We start from the raw sequence: 25,000 nt of genomic DNA, 5'->3' as shown, positions 1-25,000 counted from the left end.
GATATCTTTTTGAACGAGGCAGTGGACACGATAGGTTTGTTTCTGTTATAAGAGACCATCACTCGGCCGCTCAGGTGACCCTGCGTTCACAATATAAATGACAAGGTACACATACATAATCACGAGTGAAAGTGTTTTAGATAAGTGTACGAGTGTTCATTGCAGCATAAATGAAATCTTGTGCATTATGGATCACGAGTTAAGTCTTTTAAATAAAAAAAAAATAAAAAAAAAAAAAAAATATATATATATATATATATATATATATATATATATATATATATATATATATATATATATATATATATATATATATATATATATATATATATATATATATATATATATATATATATATGTATATATATATATATATATATATATATATATATATATATATATATATATATTCCCTTGGACTGGTAATAATTTCCTTCATGTTTCTGAACACTTTTCTTAACAATTCTGATCATGTTTTATTATAAGCGAGATGAAATACTGTATTCTTTATATGACAGTAATTTCAGCACTTGGAAATTTATCAGGAAGCAGTAAGGCGGCTGCGGCAGAGTGCACGTAATGGCCGCCATTACTCCTGCTGCCTCCTGTTTCTCGCCGCAAACTGTTATAGGCTTATGTGATTTTTATTCCTGTCTAAGGAGGAATTTTATATCGCCGAAGAAATAACTTTTCCAGCACACACACACACACACACACACACACACACACACACACACACACACACACAGACCAAACCAGGCAACGCAGAGGTAAAGTAGAAAGACGGTGTTTGTCTGGAATTCGCAGTGTTGTCACGTCCTCTCGAATGCTATCCATGAGCAGCATCCGCGCACGCACACACACACACACACACACACACACACACACACACACACACACGGGGTTTATTTTGTAATTCTAATTTATCTAAATATCTAATTTAAAAGGCCAGCTGCTGTTATTTGAGTTCCGCCCTGCAGCAAACAAGCCAATATCGTCCTGAGACCAGTAACTGTTGGGCGCGATTGGCGGACCGCGTCTGGTAGACAGAAAAGTGACGGCCAACTTTGAGAACGGTTTTATACTCGCGGGCAGAGCTTTGGAGCCACTGACACCAGCTGCGAGAGAGAGAGAGAGAGAGAGAGAGAGAGAGAGAGAGAGAGAGAGAGAGAGAGAGAGAGAAAGAGAGAGAGACAACAGACTGGCGCAGCAGCTCCAGCGTTGGACTGCTTGGAGCACCACAGGAGAGTCGCCGCCCTGACGGTGCTACACAAAGCACAGGTCCAGCACGTGCCGCACCTGACGGACCTGAGGGCCACCTGGAGGAGGTCTGAACTATGCACGAGGACGGTGCTGAGCAACGACTCCCTCTTGGAGGTCCCAAGGTCCTACTCCACCACCCACCAGCGCGCCTTCACATCAGGCAAATGTCCACCCAGCAGGCAAAGGTTGCCGCCCACTGATGGCTACAGCAGCAGCCACCTTCATGTTTATAGTGTACAGCGTGCAGTGTATAGTCAGTAGTATGTGCAAATATGTGGACAGTAGCGTTTGTCACACGATAGTGTAAACTTTAGGTACTAATATGTCCTCCCTAATTATATCACTGCATTTATTGAAAATGTTCAGAGAGAGAGAGAGAGAGAGAGAGAGAGAGAGAGAGAGAGAGAGAGAGAGAGAGAGAGAGAGAGAGAGAGAGAGAGAGAGAGAGAGAGAGAGAGAGAGAGAATCTATACAAAGAGATACGAGTAAATATTGAAAATTGTAAAAGCCTGTCACCTTACCAACGACTGGTCTAAACACTACAATTCTTAGTAACCCTGGAATTTCCAAAGAAAGCAAACGATGCGCGTATACACATGAAGCAAAACTGTCAGCGTTCCTTTTCTTTACGTGGTCAAAGCTGCACTTAGGGCGATTTTTAGTGAACGTTTTTTTTAAAAGCACACGTGTTTGTGTTTGACGAGTATCTCCTCCACGTGACTTCATAAGAAGACGCAAATGTAAGTCGATCAAGCACTGCCTTATAAGGATAAACACCTAACTGTAATAGCACCAGGTGAGTGAAAAGCCGCGATATCGAGTTCTCAGGTAGCCAGGTAGCGAGGAGCCGTGTGGTGGTCTGTTCCCTTTGGTGTTGTTGAGAAAAGGGAGAAAAAAAAAAGAACACGAAGAACGTAAGAAAAGGAGTAAGATAACGAATCGAGACAGGAAATTAGAGGAGCAACAGGAGGAAATAAAGATGTGAAAGAGGAAATTTACATATTCTGCTCCATCCACCATCTCCCATTTTCTTCCTATTCCTCTTTTGGTAGGACGTGAGGAAAACGATGGTGGAGGTAGTACAGAACAAAAAGACACACTCCTAGCCCTCATGACACACGAGGAGGATGGTGCAACGGATCAAGGCTATAAATGTATTACATGCTGCACTGTGTCCTGTTTCCTAGACTACTCCTCAGGGCACATGTATGCGTGTCAATTGTTTTTAAGTCTTAGAGGGAGTGGCAGTATGCGTAGATGTGATACAGTTGACTGTAATCCCAAGCATTGCATCATTTTATCCCTGATATTTAACAGGCTCTACTGAAAGTTATTCGTGTTTTTGATGAGTGTTTTCATAGTTGTAGTGATAATTTAGCAAGAATTTTTCTTTAATGTAATAATAATAATAATAATAATAATAATAATAATAATAATAATAATAATAATAATAATAATAATAATAATAATAATGATACAACTTTAATTCATTTCACAGCTGGGAAACAATTTAGGTCGTTCACTGCTACCAATCTTTGCTAATGTCTCTTTAATGATGGCGGCCATTCATTTGTAAGCCACGTCAACTCATTCATGTTAGAAAATCGTTGCATTTTCCTTTAATATATGAAAGTACATGTTTTTTATGGATGAAAATGTTTTGATTTTATTCATAATTCACAATGCATCACGTACACAGACTTAACTGTCTGAGACCGCACACTATCACGCACACCATTAAGAGGAACACCGCCGTCTGAAACAGGAAGAAGAAACGACCTCATCAAAAGTAAACAGAAAGAGGAAAACAGAAGACCCAGACAGTAAGCAGAACACGTCAAGGAGTGCCCATATGAAGGCTGCACTCCCACCCAACAACTCAACTCACCTTCTTAAACGACTGACTGCCTGGCTCAACGTTCCTGCTTGTCAAATGTGCATTCATTTTACACCATATATATATATATATATATATATATATATATATATATATATATATATATATATATATATATATATATATATATATATATATATATATATATATATATATATATATATATATATATATATATATATATATATATATATATATATATATATATATATATCCCCACAAGGAAAACATACGAATAACTACCGTAACATCAGCCAAGCCAGTCGATCCTACCACACTTACTTATCATTGTTATCACTATTAATGATTTATTATAGCGGTAGACTTCAAAATAGGATAGTCTTGAATTTGACAAATAGACGTGCAAGCTGACTGTTGCAATTCACGGCAACCTGCATGCCTCACCACTTCTACGAGCAAACTAACAGACTGAATACCAAATGACACCAAATAACTTGCATATCAGTAATTATACATCATCACTAGCAACACAAGATACTTCATGGGCGACCCCCCCCCCCCACCGCTCTCTCTCTCTCTCTCTCTCTCTCTCTCTCTCTCTCTCTCTCTCTCTCTCTCTCTCTCTCTCTCTCTCTCTCTCTCTCTCCAAACAAAGACTAGACCTGTACAAAGACCAAAACACCGCTGCAACATCCCCGTGCTGCCTATAATAGGCAAACCGACACCGTGCACCAAACGTTAACAAAAAACAGCAGCAGCAGCAGCACCATCAAGCAGACATGACACACAACATGAAAGAAAACGGGGAAAGCACTGACAAAGAGAATGACAGACGCACCCCACTTCAAGGTCTCATCAGCTGTGTCAAAAGAGAGAAAAACAGCGGACGGGGTAAAAGACAAAAGCCATACCTGACATGCTGAAGGACTTTGAGGAGGATAGGGGGAGAGGGGACGCCGCAAGTGAAGGCACAAGGGGCACTGGGGCCGCTGGTGGGCGCTGGCTGGCGGCCTTCCAAACTATATATCTTGATCGGCTTGTCTGGGAGGGAGAGGAAAAAAAGACGAGAATTCTTTTAGTTATCCTTCGTCTTTCCCTGACTAGTGACACCTGAGGCCACGATAATGGGCCCCGCGGGTGTTGCTAGTGGTGTGGTGGTGGTGGTGGTGTGTGAATGTAAGTGTGGTGATGGTGGTGGTGGTGGTTGTGGTGGTGGTGGTGGTTATCAAAGGTGTGGTAGTGTTGGTGGTGTGGTGCAAATGGTTACTGGTGTCGCAGTGTTGTTATATATGAAATGTTATAACACATTTAAATAGCAGAGGTAGTGCCTTACTGCTTTCATTTAAAGGGATGGAAAAAAAAAAAATTACAAGCATGACTGCAAACTAGCAAAAAATACAAAAGATTTAAGTGCACAGACATTACACAGTCTCAAGAGATGGCTGGATAAATTGATGGATGATGATGACAGATGGCCTGGCCTGGTGGCGGAGAGCTGTCAGAAATATTGATCTCATATGTACATTGAAAAACATATCTAGAGAAAAAGATGTTATGTGGTAAGCAGTAGTTGTGTTCTTCTTCATTAATATTGTGTGAGTTTTAAATGTGACAATGAAGCCACGTGTTGGGAAGTCCAGTTAGCAAGAATCGGCTTTAAGTTGAGACCCTAGATCTCTATTTCAACACTTCATCCACCATCCGAACTCCATTCCAAAACTGAAATTACAATGTGCTTTCAGTCCTGCATAAATGTAAGGTGGAAGTGTTGAGCCAAGGCACTGCAGGATGAAGGAGAGATAGAGCAGTGAGTTATGAGCCAAGACGTGAGATAAGTCGCTGTCTTCAATTTAAAACCTATCGGCGGATGAATATTATGTCTTTTCAACAACAAAATCCCTTTACGGTATATATTTAGGAAATTTTACGTAATAATTTTCTTCTTCTACAGCTTTATTTCCTATAGATACGAAAATAGATCGGCAAGTGGGAATTATACACATGCTGCATCCAACTTCATTTCACGGTTTCATTTTCCAATACGCCAATAGGGGGAGATAAACGTGTGGTGGCAAATTATGTTAGGGAGAGTGTATGGGTGTTGCAGTGTGATAAGGCCACCATTAATACTCATGTACACTCACTCACTCACACACACACACACATACACACACACACACACACACACACACACACACACACACACACACACACACCACAAGAAAACAAACAAAAAAAACTTTCCCTTTCTCCTTTCCCAAGCAAACGCAGAATCTCTACTTGGAATCGCCGTGAAAAATATTCCCCCGAAGATAAGAGGCGGCAGAACAGGTCCGGATGAAAAAGGAAGAACATGAATTTTCTTGAGGCATAGTTTGCTCGCCACGTCGGGATTAGATAGTTCCCAAGTGCCGGTCCCCGATATCAGGAAGAATGAAAGCAGGAGGAGAAAGAAAAAAAAAAGGAAAAAGGAAAAAAAGAAATAACGGAAAAAGGAAAAAAAGAAATAACGGAAGAAAAAGAAAGGAAATTAAGAAACAAGAAAAGAAGATGGACACAGTTATAATATTTACACACACAAAGAGAGAGAGAGAGAGAGAGAGAGAGAGAGAGAGAGAGAGAGAGAGAGAGAGAGAGAGAGAGAGAGAGAGAGAGAGAGAGAGAGAGAGAGAGAGAGAGAGAGAGAGAGAGAGAGAGAGAGAGAGAGTCTAAAAATAGTCAAAATAACCACAGAAAGTAAATCCTCTTTTCTAGACAGTGACACGGAATAGCTGCAATTGATTCACCAGGAAAGAGACATCAAAAGACCTGAAAAGAACCGACCAACATATTCACTATCTCTGCTACACAAGTATTTCACAAACTATTCTCTAATAGGATTACTGCAACGCTTGATCTCACTCCTTCCTGCGACTCCCGTTAGGAGTCGCCACAGCAGACCACCAGTCACCATTTCACTGTCTTCTTCGTTTTCTGTTGCAATAATTCAACACAGCACACAGGATTCAGGAGGCGTTGTGCAGCTCACGGAATCCATGTGAAATATGTCAAATAAATAAATCCACAATGCATGGCTTTAGCTGAGCAAGAAAAATATCCTCAACCATATATACACCTTCGGAGTGACTGAAACACTGGGGAGAATTGAGGTTAGGGGACATGTGAATGTACTGGAAGACTCATACGAGGTACAAAGTAGTATGTCGAATAAATGAATCCACAATGCATGACTTCCACTGATCAAAAAATGCCCCCAATTCTGTAAAAACCTTAGCAGTTATTGAAGCAATGAGAAGAAGAGGAATAGAGGAGACATGTCAAAGTATTGGAAGTCTGATGCAGGAGGAGGACACACACACACACACACACACACACACTACCAAGACCTGCTTCCCCGCGACGCACCGCCGCCGCGACGAGCCCCACGCGCATGTACCAAGCTGGTCCCCATCAGAGGCTGCACTGACCGTTACAAGCACATCGCCGTCCCACTCTAGTCAGGCTGTTTAATAACCACTCATGTTACTTCTACTCTTGTTTGTCATTCTAGTTAATTTTATCTTTTTACATTGTTTAACTTTCTCTGTTCTTAATTTTGCCCTTTTACCTTTCATTGTTATTGTCTGCCTCATAATTTGCCTCTGGTTTGGTGGTATTCTCATTCGTTTTAAGGTTTTCTTTCTACCACCAATGTATATTTTCAGCTGTTGGCTGCATATATATATATATATATATATATATATATATATATATATATATATATATATATATATATATATATATATATATATATATATATATATATATATATATATATATATATATATATATATATATATATATGGAGCACCGGCCAAGGGCAACAAAACTGCAATAAAAAAAAAGGGCCCAATGAAGTGCCGGTCCCCGGACAAAGGCGAAAGCGTTAGTCAAAAATTACAGGATAAGTGTGTTGAAACCTCCCTATTGAAAGAGTTCAAGTCATAGGAAGGTGGAAATACAGAAGCAGGCAGGAAATTCCAGAGTTTACCAGAGAAAGGGATGAATGATTGAGAATACAGGTTAACTTTTGCATTAAAGAGGTGGACAGAAAAGGAGTGAGTGAATGAAGAAAGTCTTGTGCAGTGAGGTCGAGGGAAAAGGGGAGGTTAGCAAGAGCAATTAGCATGAAAACAGCGGTAGATGGTAGCAAGATAAGCAACACTGCGGCGATGAGAAACAGTCTGAAGACAGTCAGTTAGAGGAGAGGAGCTGACAAGACGAAAAGCTTTTGATTCCATCCTGTCTAAAAGAGCCGTATGAGTGGGACCCCCCCTCCTCCCCCCAAGATACATGTGAAGCATACTCCTTACATGGACGGATAAGGCCCGTATATAGAGTTGGCAGTTGGGGGGTTAGGGGGTGAGAAAACTGGCGGAGACGACTCAGAAAGCCTAACTTCATAGTTGTTGTTTTAGCTAGAGGTGAGATGTTAAGTTTCTAGTTTAGATTATAAATAAAGAACAGACTGAGTATGTTCAGTGTAGAAGAGGGGGACAGCTGAGTGTCATTGAAGAAGGGGCCCCCGATAGTTGTCTGGAAGGTTGTGCCGAGTTGATAGATGGAGAGAAAAAAAAAAGGTAATTGAACAACACTTAAGTTTGTTCTGCCCCAATCAGAAATTTTAGAGAGATCAGAAGTCTGTCGTTCTGTGGCTTCCCTGCGTCTATCAGTAGCATCTATCAATAAACCGTTGATTATTAATAATAATAATAATAATAATAATAATAATAATAATAATAATATTATTATTATTATTATTATTATTATTGTTATTATTATTATATCACAAAAAATGTAACAAAGCTACACTAAATGTACTTGCAAAACTAAAACCGTAAAATTAGAGAAGAACGGAGCAGGTAAATGCAAAGTAGTTCACCTGCGTCCACGTCTCCCTCTCTTCGTAATCCAAGTGATAATGTACGTCAATCACCTGCATTATGTATTGATTTCAGGCAAACACGGTTTTTTACTCAACCCCCTTAAATTTACCATGGCCAATATGTTGTTCTCTTCCGGGATTAACGAAATCCGTCTTCCTGCATTGCTTTTGTTTTAACAGCCAATATGAATTATATATATATATATATATATATATATATATATATATATATATATATATATATATATATATATATATATATATATATATATATATATATATATATATATATATATATATATATATATATATATATATATATATATATATATATATATATATATATATATATATATAAACCACTGGGGACTATCCTCTCAAAGTCTGGGCTCTTATCTCGACTATTTTTAAGTCTGTATTGAAAGTTGTTTATATTTTCGAAGCTGCTCTCATTGTTCTTGTGATAATTCATCTGACTGGGCAGTTTTGAGGCTCTCCAGAAAGCTTTTATGATTAAAGTTGTAGCTTAATAAGGATTGTGCACTATCACTGGGAACAGTCACCATACGATCATCACAAAAGCATCTGGCAATGGTCTAAACAGTAGAAAAATGTGTCTATTTCTTTCTGCATCATGACATCAGCTTGATTTACACAGAAAATCATTATACATAATTATTTTCAAATGTTTACAATAAGATTAGTGACAAAGGAGCTAAAAAATGTAATCTAGTTATTCATTTATTTTTCCCTTTTTCTACCCTAATTAAGAACAGGCAATTTTGGGGAAAAGTGGGATTTTTTTTTTATATCACAATAAGAAGAAATCGGTTCTAAAATGATGGAATGTGACTGGAACGGACTCATTAATCCGACAGTTTGTAATGGTATGAATTGTTACATTATAGTTTACTCTCTCTTTCCTTCTTTCCTCACGTACAGCGTGGGACCCAGGCTGAGGTCAGCTGGGTTTCCATATAAATTTTCATCTCTTTTTCCTTCTCCTGTAGCTGCGCCGTAAAAATCACTCTTAGTTCAGCATCGTTTTCACGGCTCAGTATGGGAAACGAGTTGTAGCCGTACATAAATGTATATTACTCTAGTTAACTTTTGGTGTCACTATATATGTATACTGTATCATGATGTGTTCTGTTTAGTACTATCATGACACTATGACACTATACATGTATACTGTATCATGATGTGTTCTGTTTAGTACTATCATGACACTATACATGTATACTGTATCATGATGTGTTCTGTTTAGTACTATCATGACACTATATATGTATACTGTATCATGATGTGTTCTGTTTAGTACTATCATGTATTATGTACTTTTTAACATACGTAACAACAGTATTAGGAAAGGTCCCTGTATTGGCTACCTGGCCACCATGATATGAAGCTGAAGGTGAAGCTGCCGGGTGGAGTGCCGGTGGGCGAGGTGGGCAGAGAGGGCTCGCGAGAGTTCCAAGCCAGACGTGGTGTCTCTGTACATACTTGTACCTAAGGAACCAAATGAGTGTAAAAGCCACAACGTGTTTGTTATAACACCCTTACAGAGCCTCTGATCCATTAAAGAAACAGACAGTGAGAGAGAGAGAGAGAGAGAGAGAGAGAGAGAGAGAGAGAGAGAGAGAGAGAGAGAGAGAGAGAGAGAGAGAGAGAGAGAGAGACCGGAGCGAGAATGACACATAGGTGAGTAACATTACATGTGACTGTAACAAGGTAGTGGTGAGTCAATGTGCAGCCTTAAGAGAAGACTAGATAAAATTATGAATAGGGACAACAAACGGCTATGTTTTATTCAGGAAATGGTCTCTTGCAGCTTCCACCATTTTCTTGTTCTGAAGAATGGGTTAAGAAAAGGACTTGATGGATAACGTCGCTTTAACTCCCACACCAGCCACAGTGCAGTTGTCAGACACAGTGACATCCTCTAAACTGTTCATCATGTGACAAAAACACCACCATCAGTTTGGCACTAAATTAATGAGCGACCCGTGCCATGAGAACCTGTTTGTCTCGCGGCGTCACATCCCGCCCAGCAGTCCGTCACCAGCCGGACTGGTTCCTATTAATGGAGTAACACCTGGCCACTGCAGTCCATCACATCACTTGCTACGTTGCCCTTCTGAGTTTTACATTTTACATTAATATATCACCTGCTATGTTTTCCTTTGTATTTTGTATTTTTTTTTCTATGATGTGTACTACACAGTTGGCGACATATTTATACATCCCAACTGTTAATTTTTAAAAGGTGTTTTGATTACATACTCTGTTGTTTCCCTGTATTCTGATCACACTGTCGTGTTCACGAGAGTTTCTCCTACTTAATGTAATGACATATTTCAGCATTCAATGATTAACTGATGAAAATACCGAGAGTAAGTAAAACATGTTACATTTTTTTTAACATCTTCACAGTTCCACTCGTCGTAATACCATTTTCTTTTCTGTTTTGTCAAGTTTTTTACCATAAACCTTGATTCTACAGTCACTGCTGAGTCTGATGGTGTCAACCAAGACTGGCTATCCCGTATATGAAGGAAGCTATGGCAAATAATTTGCGCTTTTTTGTGCGTTCGAGCTCGATCTGCAGTGATGAGGCGATAGTTGCGCGAGTTGCGAGGCAGAAGAAACCTTCGCTCACATGCCGATAAATCGAAATATGCAAAATACGGTAAAACGCTCATATGCAGATAAATCGAAATATGCAAAACGGCAAAACGGCGAGTCATAAAATAAGAAAGATGCGCCGTCAGAAGTTACATACTAAATAGTGTTTCCGAGACTGAAATCAGAATTCTTATATGCGATGGACACCAAAAGGTGCTCCTGGGCAAATCATCGCTGTACCACCCAGGGGCCAGGCGGAGCGGTGGGTTGTAAAGATGTGCCGTAAAAAAAATTAGAAGCCCCTCGCTCCGGTCGGGGAATTAGAAGATTCTCGCTCCGCTCGAGGGAATAAGTTAAATTAGAAAATATGTTGTAAACTCGTATTTCCATATCATTCTGATACGGTGTTATTTCAACGCTATATTTTATTTTTTCGTGTCTAGTTTTTAAGGGAATATTTTCATACACACACACACACACACACACACACACACACACACACAACGGACAAACCGTACTTTATTTTCACCCACCCACACACAAACGTGGATGAGCAGTATTAATTTTAAGGTACTATGTTCTCTCTCTCTCTCTCTCTTTAAGGCATTAAAGTTGTTATACACACTGTTACGTGTGAGCATACACTGAACTCTAGGGGATGGACCATGAAGGGGTGCTGCTCACACTAACAATGGAAGGGTTAAAAGAAAAGAGAAAAGGAGACATTTTAACTGCTATTTAATATCTTAAAGTTAACCCTTAAATTAAGTAACAATACAAAATTGAAGATTATTTAAGTAAGTAAAAGTAAGTAACAAGGAGTGGCAATCTGAACTGGACTGAATAACTTAAAAGACTGGTTCAGTTAATAACTTAAGCCAAGTTAGTAAATGCATATAGATACAAATTACAAAAATAAACACCTTTACATATACATAATAGAAAATAAATATAAATGTGTTTGTGTGTGTGTGTGTGTGTGTGTGTTTATGTGTGTGTGTGTGTGGGTGTGTAACACTGGTGTAACTCTTACCACCGCTCTCGAGAGTATATGAGGCTCCCAGCGTATGCCAAGGCGACCTCAGAGCTGTAGCGACCCTTGGAGGAGACTGAAGCTCGATGGAACTCCACCCCTCGTTATCGGCTTGGTAGCCTGCTAGAGGTCACGTATCCAGTATGCCTCAAGCTATACACGTGGCAGCGCCACGAGTTGAGAGGCAGGCACCTGGTTCCGTGGTAGAGTAGTCACGTGTGTGACAACACACACACACACACACAAACAAATCCACAAACTTAACACTGCTCCACCTCAGTTTCACAGCAGCAGGAGGGCTCAATGCGTAAAAAAAAGTAGGCTTGTGGCAACTTTTCTTTATATAGCAACAATTACGTCTATTTAAGGAGCTGGTGTCGAGGCTGGCAGTTGTTAGTGGTCAGCTCCTGCATTAGTGGTGTCACTGATACTGTGGGTGATTGAGAGAGTTACCGCTAAAAACTGCCATTGAATTTGAAAGTCAGGGGGACACGGGTCTGCAGGTTAAGTTGGGGGACAAAGGTAGAGAGAAGAGACTGAGGTGGTTTAGATAGAGAAGGAAAGGCGAGATGGATGTGGTTTGGCGATGTGCTGAGGAGAGATAGAGGAGATGAACCCAACAGGCAAGGGGAAGAGAAGAAAGCCAAAGCGAAGGGATGACTTGAAGGAAAACATGGGAGTGATGGGTATAAATTCAAATGTTTATTTTCCCACAATGTGATCGTTATGACACTTGTTGGTAGACGTAGAACTGAGGTTACAAATATAACATTAAAAACTAATAATAAAACGTTAATAAATATTCAAACAATACCAATAATGAAAATTTACTGAAATCAAATGAAGACCCAGGCATAAAAGGGAACAGAAGAGATAGACACACGTGGTCCGCTCTGGTGGCTCCTAAAAAATGGCCCAAAGAAGAAGGTACGAGTGATTTCTACGTTGTCTTCTGCAATGTGAGGAAGGAAGAGTTATGTGAGGCAAGTGCATGTATTAATGGTAACGTGTTTTCTTTTTTTATCGCTTATGTGCGAAGAAGGCTGTCCACAAGAAAAAAAAAAAAAACCTGAGAACACAATAGAAGCTGCAGGAAGCAATAAGGATAATCAAGGAGAACAAATAAAAGAGAAGATCCTGTTAATTGCTGACAAAAAAAATAAAGTACAAACAGGTTGCTCAGTTTTAGCTCCGCAGGAAGTCTTGATAATCCTTAAGCTTATGACCACTGCCACTCCTCAGACTTAGTGAAATGGTTTGATGGAAGTTTAAAATATAAATTCGAAAGGCACCACTGACAGAAAAAGAAGTAACAGTAGTTCAAGTCTTTAAGTCCATCTTGATGTATGTCTCAATAAAACCGTGCATGTTTCTTTGTGTAAAATAACGTCGTTGAGAGAGAGAGAGAGAGAGAGAGAGAGAGAGAGAGAGAGAGAGAGAGAGAGAGAGAGAGAGAGAGAGAGAGAGAGAGAGAGAGAGAGAGAGAGAGAGAAAGAGAGAGAGTGAGAGAGGGGCAATAACTGATATATCGGGTGTTAGATAGGGGAATAAAAACAGATGTCGTAATGAGACAGATGTGGCAGGTGCGTTAATGGAAAGGTGAACAGACGAGGCTACTTAAGGGGACTACAGGATGAGGGGATTACGGCACACGTAGTCAGGATTGGGTCTTTATTGGGTGTGCTGGTGAGACTCAGGGATAAAGGGAGCGTGTTAGTATGAGTGAGGCACTGAGGGGCTGGTGGTACTGGCGGCACTGTTTATGTCCTCGTGACTTCCAGGTGTCGATGGCTGGTGATGGTGAAGAGTGCTGGTGAGTTATACTGCGATTTTTCTTTATAACCTTTTTTTCTGTATTTTTTTTTATTTTTTATTGTTGTTTCGTGTTTTAGAAATTTGCTACGTATTTATAATGGTAACGATAAAAATACAGTGAAATAAAACCACGTGTAGTCTACGGATAGCACAATGAATAGGTAAATAAGCTTCACGGGATAACTGTAGATGAATGCGATGGACTCCGTAATCATGTTGTTAGTGCCGAGTCATTAATGAATATTAAAAGATTAGACATGTTCATAAATGAGGGTGATAGGTGGAGACAGGATGGTAAGTTTCATGCAGGGTGTTACGCCATCACTCCTCCAGCAAGGCAGGAGGCGAGGGTGGACTGTAAATGGCGCACAGACACAAAACTGAATGAGAAGAGTTTCAGGAGAGAAGACAACTAACGTGATTTTTAGTATAGTTGAATGTATAAAAAATACTTACACCTTATTGTTAACCTAATACATGAGTAAAGCACTGTCACATTATTCGTGATTCACGCAGTCACGCTTAAATTCGATATCACTAGCTCCATAAATTCAACTTAAGATAAATTTCAGTCAATATCTATAATCCAATCACAATACGTACATAATATAATATCCTAAATAGCTAAAATAAATAAATAAATAAATAAATAATTGCCAAACACTACACTTGAGCAAACTTAGCATACGACACCTGTGAGGAAGTCCCGTCCTCGGTGTGTGGAGCACGACCCACATCACTTTCCACCAGTCCCGATCTGCTTCTGCCAGTCACCACCGTCAAGTGTACCAATTAGACATCAGAGTTACCAATTCCCATATTAAATCCACAAAATTATTTCCACAACGGCATTTCCCTAGTTCACACACAACTATCGTTACACACAGAATTGATTGTTACGTCTCTGTAAGGGCAGTTACCTAGTACAGCCACTATCATAATTATCATAACAATAAGTCATAAGGTAGTTCTTTATCACACAGACGGCCGTAGTACCGTCACCGACGTTTCCCTAATCTTGCAGGTTTGCCAGATCAAAATCTTTCGGTGAACGGAATTCGGCGTCCCTAACATTTTGTATATGCTGGAATCTGAGCCTTTCGTTATTAACATGGACATCATAGTAAATTCTATGATGTCTTTATTAATTTATTTGAATGCATAAACACATAAGTAAACACATGACTAGCTGAATCCTTTGTTGTGGTACCAGAGTAGTCGTATGTGTGCCCTCTGCACGCATGCGCGAGTTTTGAAGGGATGAAGGCCTCCACACTCCTTGTAAGACCCTTCAGTGAAGATGAGAGAGTGGCTTTCCTCTCTCTCATTAAAGGGAGGCAAGGACCTTACCTGGCACACTGAACAACGCAATACCACGGTAGTTGTTGCAGTCCTGGCGGTCCCCTTTCCCTTTCCAGATAGGGACGACCAGCCCCCTCTTCCACTCAGGAGAAATGGTACCGGACTGCCATACGGCAATCAAGACCGCATGCAACCCTTGGATCATGGCAATAGGCGAAAAAGCATGCGAAATATACCAGTGGGTTGGCAGCTTCAGGAAGCTCGCCCGTAAACATGCTGTAAGCATCCTCTGTCCTTTGTAAGCAAGAAATCTGAGTAACTTCCCTGCATAAAGCTTCCTACACAGCACAGGAGATGAATATTCATTTACTACCTACCTCATGTACGAAATAAGGGCGACAGAAGGCGAGTTGATGAGGAGGTGGACCAGGCATCAGCTGACGACATTGTTGGAACACGCGGTGGTGCCGCTTCTTCCGTGTGAAGAGCGTATAGCTTGTGGTACCGAATATTTCGCAGTTCCTCTACTTCCATTTGTAAATAAACAAAATGTACTTCTCACTCTAATCACAAAATTCTCGCTCATACGTTTTCTTTAACTGAACATACTTTACGCTGTAAAGAAACGTTATTACCCTTTAGGAAAACCACCTTATTTCTTCAATTCTATACTAAAGTCTTGTAAATATATCTGTATCTTTAAATATTTCCTCATATACGGGTCGAGAGGGACTGAAATTCTGGTATTATACGCCAATGAGAATATACTAGCACTTCATTATGCATAAATGACGATATAATCCCTATTTATGTCCCAAGGGAAAGGTCCAAAGGAAGTCTCGAGGTACCTTGGATCTGCTAAGTTTTAGATGTTGTGAGACGGGAATACCACCAAGAGACTGCCACATGTACGTAGGCTTGGCGGCTTCTTGCAGCTTCCCCTGTTTTCTTGTATTCTTAAGTGTACATGGAATAGTTAAGGGGTTATAATTAAAGTAAAGTTAAGAGGGTAATAGTAAGAACAAAAATACTCAAAAAATCAGGCAGTAATGATGATACTAAAAAGTAATAAAATAGTAATATAACGACTATTCGGCAACCAGTAATCTAAGAAAATAATGAAATGACGATACGTATAAAAAAAATTGATAATAGTAAGAGAGAAGAATAATGTTAAATGGTAATAAGATCATAGGAATAAGAAAATAAGGACACTGCAAAAGGCCAGTTGTTCAAACGGTGCGGAAAAATATTGGGGCAAAAGAAAAAAAATAAATAAAAATAAATAAATAAATAAAAATATAGAAAAGACAAAAAAAAAAAAAAAAGTGAGGGAAGTACAATCCATGAATTGGCAGCACACACACACACACACACACACACACACACACACCATTAATTAAGCAAGCAACAATTACAACCCACAGCGAAGGCTACACACGGTTCAAAGCACGACTCAGCAAATTGCGCTGCACAGACAAAACTTTACCCAACAAACTTTTTTTTTTTTTTTACGAAAGTCACAAAAGCCGCAGCCGACCCATAACACGTGACCAAGTAATTAATATGGGAAAGTGCTACTGGTACGGCTGCTTTCATTTTTTTTTATTCATTTGCTTTATAGCCGCGAGCATGTGGGTACGCGCGGCCATCACACGGGGAGCTGCAGTGCTGAGTAGCGGCTTTGTTGCGGGTATTACTGCGGTAACTGTGGTGGTCTTATTAATGGCTGTGATTTGTGTAAACGGCAGCGATCATAGTACTCGTAACTATCCTGCACTTCATAGCCCTGTTTGTTTGTTTTCCTTCTGCACGGTGGCGATCTCACTGACGCGGGTCCTCCCGAAAGCTGGCTATTTTTGAAGCTATTGCCGAGTGGTTCAAGGATACACATGTGCTTCCTGTCAATCATGTCCTCACCGGTGACTGCACTAGGGAGGCTTGAGGGGAAGGGGAACTGTATGAACCTTTGCAAAGGCATCACTCAGACTGAAAAAAAAAAGTGCCTACGCCACCGCGAGCAGGAACTGACCACACAGATCTCCAAAAATAGAAGGGTGGCTATCATCTGAACTTCCAAAAGACCAAATGGCAGAAAAATTACTAACTGGTGCCGTAGACCGCGCAGACACACGCACGCATCACGCACGCTCTCACGTAGACACGCACGCACGCACGCACGCGCACAAAAAAAAAAAAAAAACATTGCTAATGACATCTCTATTTTCAAATTACAGAGCGCGATTTTCATACGCCACGATAATGATACATCACTGCTTTACACTTTTATTCTTAAAGTACATAGTAAAAAAAAAAAAAAAAAAAGCACCGTGGCGTGGTGACCTAGTTTCCTACGGATACACTTCCGTCCCCAGATCGCGTAACTCTGAACCGTGTACTGGCGTCCCTCCATCACCAACAAAACACATGCCAACACAAAAACAATATTGGTGCAACAGTTAATCGCATCCCATCTGTCATAAGCCCCACTCCCTGCGCTCTGCTGCTCTTCCTTTCCTTCTCTTGTGACGTCATCCCTCTCGGTGCGCGATATTAATGGTGAGTGAGTTCGATGATGTTATACAATCGTCTCGCACAACCATTAATCCCAGAGCAATCACTCAACTCTCCATCAGCACACTTGTATAACGTTCATTACGGGAGGCCCTCATTGCAATCAGGGGTCACAAAACACGGTTGGACGAGAATGTGTCCCTTTTGGTTTTGATCGCATTCAGACAACTGAAAGTGCGTATATGCTTTAGGCACATTGCACTGCGATGCCACTTGAAGCAAAATAATGATCAAGTGCAAGAAATGGGAACTTCACCATTACTGATGAGTATCGCAGAGAATTTCGCTAATATCGATTTTAAAGAAATGTAGCCTACACTACCAATACTGATGCTGATACATTATACATCCATACTGTGTGTGTCTCCACTGACATGTAGCAGAGTAATGACCACACATTATCTTCAAGTTTTATGCAATTCTATTTCCGGCAACTCGTCCAGAACTTCGAAAACTGCAGTTTTCAACTAGAAAATAAAATAAAACAAATAATACTGGACGGTACTGTAGTAATTCCATTTAGAAAAATATATTTCCTTCCCTCCAGTTTTTTTCACCATTTTTTTTTTTTCATTCCGATATAAAAGCGGAAACCATACACGGAAACAAAAACAGCAGATATGGAGTACAGTTTGTAAGTAGTATATGTGTACTGTAAAAGTCGCGGTGCCAATATGGAGAAGACACTAACACCTCAGCTGTCCACTTGTTCACATTTCCCTCTCAGTGAGAGAGAGAGAGAGAGAGAGAGAGAGAGAGAGAGAGAGAGAGAGAGAGAGAGAGAGAGAGAGAGAGAGAGAGAGAGAGAGAGAGAGAGAGAGAGAGAAAATTAATGTACGGGAGAACACAGCATTTCACATTAAAACATTCAGATCTACACAGAACTATACGAAACTTCACACATTATGTAATGATACGAATAATAAGAAAACAAAATATTGAATGTAAAAGTGCTACACTGACAAATTAGAATTGCGTAATGATAAATAAGACTGAGAGCTGTTGTGGCTCAGAGTCAATGTGATAAATTACTCCTTGTTTTGGTGTACATGCCTAATGATGGTAACTGTGATCGGAGTTCTGAAATTTTTGGTGATGTCTTAAATGAATTGTCAGCTATGATAAATTTATATGACGGTTATGATATCATAATTGGGGGGATTTTAATGTGGATTTCTATAGACAATCTCGTAATGCTGATCTTTTAAAACTGTTTTTGAATGAGGAAAATGTATTGTGTCCACCATTATCTTGTACTCACGCGACCTATACCTATGAGTCGGCACGAGGTAATAGATCTTGTATCGGTCATTTCATTGTTAATGAATCTGCCATTAGAGCTGGTGAATGTGTGTCAACTTTTATGGATGGCAACAATTTAACTGAACATTTACCTATATCTATAACGTCTACTTTAACAGTAAATGTCTCTAATATAGAAAAATTCACACAGCCAAGCGTTGACTGGGAAAAAGCTTCGTCCCTAGATATTGAGAACTATAAGACACTGATTGATTTTCATTTAAGGCATTTAGATATGTCGGGTGTTCTGGCACCATGTCCTGATTACTCTTGTAAAACACACAGTAATATGATAATGAACACACTCGAAAAGATACTGGAAATATTAAAGAAATGTGCTTATGTTGGTATACCTAGACAGCGCGTAAACGGAAAGAAAGGAATACCACGATGGAATGAATACGTAAGACTATATAAGGACAAATTCATCTTCTGGCATGGAATTTGGAAAAATGCAGGTTGTCCGGCTAGTGGACAGTTTGCAGATTTAAGGTTTAGTAGATCGAAACATCACTGGGCAATTAAACAAGCTGAAAGGAATGCGGATGAGATCTTGAAGAAAAATACAGCTGTCACTCTTAGAAATATATCATTGAAAGATTTCTGGAAGATCATTAAAAAAATGAAAGGAAGAAATATGTGGTCATCTGGTATAATTGATGGCCGATGTACTGACGAGGATATTGCTGATAGGCTTCGTGACTTATATGAGGAGCTCTATAGTAGTGTTACGGGTGATGACTTACAAGAGGTGGGCAGTAAGGTGAACCACCTTGTTAATGAGCGATGTAATGCTGCCCATTGTATTTCTTCCCAATGTCATTCTGTATCTGCAGTGATAACTGAAAAGGCCGTGAGAAGCCTCGTACCCAATAAAAAGGACGAAACATAACATTAGTAGCAATCATTTTATAAATGGTACTAAACTATTATATACACAGCTAAGTCATATAATAACAGCAATGTTGCAATACGGCAGCACAGATGCTCTTTTTAACAAAGCAGTTATTAAGCCCATTCCCAAAAATTCTCTTAAATCTCGTGCTAACTCTTCTAATTATCGTGCTATCTCATTAAATTAAATTGTAAGTAAAATCATAGATCATGTATTAATTTTATTTATAAAAGATAATATGGTGACATCTCATCTGCAGTTTGCCTATAAGGAGTATTACTCTACCTCGCTGTGTTCTTATCTAGTTACAGAAACTATTCATTATTATCAAATGTGTGGATCTAATGTGTATATGCTGTTACTTGATGCCACTAAGGCATTTGATAGAGTGAAATATAGCAAGTTGTTTAACCTACTTATAGAAAGAGATATTTGTCCTCCAATAGTTGGTTTGCTTCTCAATATGTATTTGATTAGTACTGGTGTTGTAAGTTGGAATGGTGTTAACTCTGATCAGTTTAAGCTTTGTAATGGTGTGAAGCAGGGGGGTGTAATGAGTCCTCTACTTTTCCCTATCTATATAAATCCTTTAATGCAGAATCTAAACAATAGTAAGGTTGGCTGTCATATGGGTGACATTTGCTGCAACGCGTTTGCTTATGCTGACGATATAGTTATTCTTAGCCCAACGTGTGAAGCTTTGAGGAGGATGGTCAAGATTTGTCAACAATATGCTTCCCAGTTCAGTTTAAATTTTAATCCTAATAAATGTGTTTTAATTTTTTTTTTTTTTTTCGGATTCAGATGTTTTTATGGACAGTGTATGCATCAAGATGTACGGTCGCACTATACATAACGTTATGAGTGAAAAACACTTGGGTCACCTAATATCATCTCGTGGTAGTCTAGTCAATCTTGAACCGGTTATGAGGGACATGAAAGTGAGAACTAATGCCATTATCCATCAGTTTTACTCTACCTCATGGCAATCTAAGGTGTTGTTGTTTAATAGCCGTTGTACGTCGCTGTATGGTTGTCAGTTGTGGAATCTTGATGACCCAAGAACTGAGGAGTTGAGTGTGGCGTGGCGAGTGTGTTGCCGCAGACTGCTTGCTTTGCACCCTCGCACGCGCTCTCACTTACTGCCCCATATTATGAACTCTCTATCTGTTCGTCAGATTATTGAAAAAAGAATGCTGTGTTTTTTTTTTTTTTTTTTTTTTTTTTGTTCTTATTAGGGGGTTTGAGACATCCTGAGCGACAAATATTACAATTTTTTAGAAATGCTCTGCTGTCGAATTCATCATACATGTTGTCCAACATGAATTCAATACTGCAGTCTTATAACATTAAATACAATGACATTTTTTACTGTAATATTAACTATGTTATTGGCAAGGTATGTTGTTTAGAGGACTACCAATACTGCCAAACAGAAATAATAAAAGAATTTTTGAGTATCCGTGACGGTCAGACAGACTGCTGCCTTACATAATTATAGTGATGTCTGTGAATTCCTTCATGAAATATGTTTAATATAGTATGTTTTGTACACACATACACAATAATTTTTTAACTTAATTTTATTTACCTTTTAAAGTTTTTAATATCTCTTTTAATTTATATTTTATTTTGTCTTTTGAGCTACATTGTAAGTTTTTTTTTTCTCTCTCTTTTATAGCTTTAAATTTTTAGTGTAAGGTGACTAAAGAATTGTACTTTGTACGAATAAAGAATTGAATGATTGATTGATAATAATTTTTCATCAAAATTATGTAATGATGAAAAATATAACGGTAATGAATAAAATAAATATTACAGATAAAGTTTAACATATCAGATAAAAAAAAGCATAACCTGAAAAAAAAGACTGGTAAAAACTAAAATTAAGCCATCTGATAAAAGTATTTGACCGCCATTGATGGATATAATGAGGGAGGGATATAGGAAACAGTCTCGGGGTTAGTAATCTGGAAAGGCTTACGTACAAGTAATGGACTGAAGCTTCATAAAAATAGAGTTATATAAAGATATATATATATATATATATATATATATATATATATATATATATATATATATATATATATATATATATATATATATATATATATATATATATATATATATATATATATATATATATATATATATATATATATATATATATATATATATATATATATATATATATATATATATATATATATATATATATATATATATATATATATATATATACATATATATATATATATATATATATACATATATATATATATATATATATATATATATATATATATATATATATATATATATATATATATATATATATATATATATGTATATATATATATATATATATGTATATATATATATACATATATATATATATATATATATATATATATATATATATATATATATATATATATATATATATATATATATATATATATATATATATATATATATATATAAACAGGTTTCTAAATAGAGTGGATGACTAGAATAGACTCCGAATATGTAGGGATACTTAAAAGGAAATTTGAAAGTACATTGGTAGAGATGATAGCCGGACAAGTTATACATGTTATATACAAAGACTAAGGTGGGCATGCTTTTTTTCCTTAACTTTGCTTATGTTTTCATGTTGTGCAATAATTGAACACCTGGATAAACAACACCTGCATAGAGAAACATGAGGAAAGAGGTCAACACAAGGGAGGTCAGCGCGAGGAGCAGCACACTGGACGAAGGGACATCGATAAACACCGACATGGGCGATGGAGAGCGTCTATAAATACATCGTAAGAAGCAGATGGAGACGCTCCAGAAACAGGAGACGACAAGTACAAGGGACAGGAAGCCATTACTATCGTCCACTGAGGGAGTGTCGACCGCTAGTTGCTGCCTCCATTATTACCTTGATTTCTCTCTCTCTCTCTCTCTCTCTCTCTCTCTCTCTCTCTCTCTCTCTCTCTCTCTCTCTCTCTCTCTCAACTTCAAACATTAGATTCGCCACAGTCCCAGCAAGGGCAAATCAATGTTCTGACAAAAAGTAGAGGGGACATTTGCGTCTCAAAATAGTCCTGCATCCGTAATGAGTCAAAGTAATGGGCAGCATATGAATTACTTGTTACTCATACATGACCTTGATTCGTGTGACATCAGCGACTCTCCATCAAGTACCTGTGGCAAAGACTTCACATTCCTTGCACAGAGGAGTGAGAAGAAACGTGCAAACTCTCTAGACACCACCAGCGATACTTGACCATTCACGGCCGACCATCACTATCGTCTGCTGTTAAGGAAGTGACACATTGTTCTCGTATATCTTGTTTATATTGATTTCATAATGTGTATTTCTCGTCGTTCTTGTAAATTAAGAGAAAATTAAACATACGCGGAAGAATTAAAGAAAAATAGGAGGTTAAATGTATATTAAATGCTTGGATGGACTAACAAATAGGTGTACAGAAAGAATATGGAAAATAATGTAACAGCAACTTATCAGTAACCGTTCAGAATATATGTGTGTGTGTGTGTGTGTGTGTGTGTGTGTGTGTGTGTGTGTGTAAATATCCAAAGAGCAGCGAACACACAATGCTTTCTAACTGCATAAAATCTTTCTCCTTAACTGCACAAACTTTACAGCCTCCAAGTCCACGAGCACTGCCGGTCCATGGTGCGGAAGACTAACACTTCGCGGAGCACACAGGCACATCAGTAACGCTTCCAGAATCCATTACGGGGCATCACGGCATCGATAAAAGTCACAGTAGAAGAATCATGTATATGGCATGAATCAATCTGAAATTTAAATGTACATATAATCCAGCAGACTTAATGGCTCAGGGGTGACTTGTGACTTGGAGGAGAGCTGAAGGAGTAACTGCTTCCCGCGCCCTCCACGATGGAGTGCGGCCATACTTGTCAATTGCCCCCTCTCAGCCCCTTATCCATCCTGCCATTTTCTCTTCCTGACTTGATAAGGGAGGATACAAGAAGACATCAGATCTACACGTTGCAGTCTCAGTGAAACGCAAATACCTATATCTACTTTCCCAGCCTCACATTTCCTCCTTCCGACATTTGACATCATAAGATCATAAGGAAGGGAGGATCCGGGAAGCCATGAGACCTACATGTTGCGGTCCCAGTGAAAGACACATGCCAATGCTCGTTTATGCTATTTATAATTTTCCCTGATCTCGTTCAGCAAAATTGTATTGAAATAATATACACATACAAGAACAAAAAAAAAAAAAAAATACTAACGGATAAACTTACCACAATTATTGTAAGAATATTTTGTATCCTGACATTTCCATCTATTTTATACAAGCCACAAGCAGGAAATTCCCGAGTACTTGCTTTTTGTTTATTTACTCATCTTATTTATTCTTTTTATTCTATTTTATTTTTAGAGCGGATATTTTAGGTACAAACGCACTGCAAAGCAAGCAACAGGTCAATTAATTTGTTCCTGCCGCTCATGTACATAGAAACCATTCGCCTGGAGGCGGCTGACGTCATTCTCAAGGGTACAAGCAGAGAGAGAGAGAGAGAGAGAGAGAGAGAGAGAGAGAGAGAGAGAGAGAGAGAGAGAGAGAGAGAGAGAGAGAGAGCGCACCGCATCTATTCCAAAATCTCGTTTACTGAAAAGGATCATGAGAACTACGCAAGAAAGAATAATAATATAATGTTACCGTATATGAAAAAAAAAAGTACATCAAGTTCGTTACCAGATGAACCTCACGATGTGAAAGCGGTGCTCCCTCCCACAACTGGCGGAGCTTTGCTGGCCATGAGGTAATTACATCCGATTATTTCAGGAGACGCTTCGTGATCCGGCACGGAGTGGAAAAAGCGCGGGACTCGTTAGTGCGTGCTCTGCCTCACTTGAAAGAAAAAGGAGAACAAGCGGAGAAAATAGGATTCCGTGGCGGGCGAGTCTCAGGGTATTGTAGGCAAAACTTTTTATTATTTATTTATACTGCCTTGTTACTTGCTTTTTTCTTTTTTTTTTTTACTGAGTTTCCATACGAGTTGGTGGAGGAAACAGGCGGCTGGAATATTAAAAAAAGCATGAAAAAGAATTGACTGGAATTAAATGTAGAGCTTGGAACGAATCAATAACAAGAGGGAGAGAGAAGAGAACAACAAAGGGAGAAACCAACACAACGTACACCACCACCACCACCACCACCTACACTACGAGCACACCCACCACCACCGCCTCGCCATTCCCGAAAAGGTCGAGCCTGTCTTCAGTAACCAACTAAGGACATTTTCGCAGTACTGGAAATTGTTGCAGCGTTCTCTCGTCGGCTCCATAATCGTCGCGGCGGGGAGAGGGACGCCATTACCCTCAGCGCCGCGACGAGCTTTTCGGGGGCGCTC

At 38.9% G+C, this 25,000-nt stretch overlaps 1 pseudogene; it reads right to left on the bottom strand.

Moving 5' to 3' along the window:
* Positions 1-25,000, bottom strand: part of LOC135100389 (Y+L amino acid transporter 2-like) — a 119,858-nt pseudogene that overhangs the window by 93,715 nt on the left and 1,143 nt on the right.

This window comes from Scylla paramamosain, chromosome 5 (genome assembly GCF_035594125.1).
Source record: "Scylla paramamosain isolate STU-SP2022 chromosome 5, ASM3559412v1, whole genome shotgun sequence".
NCBI lineage: Eukaryota > Metazoa > Arthropoda > Malacostraca > Decapoda > Portunidae > Scylla > Scylla paramamosain.
Note: the sequence above shows the minus strand (reverse complement) of the source record. Positions and strands in the feature narration are given on the sequence as shown.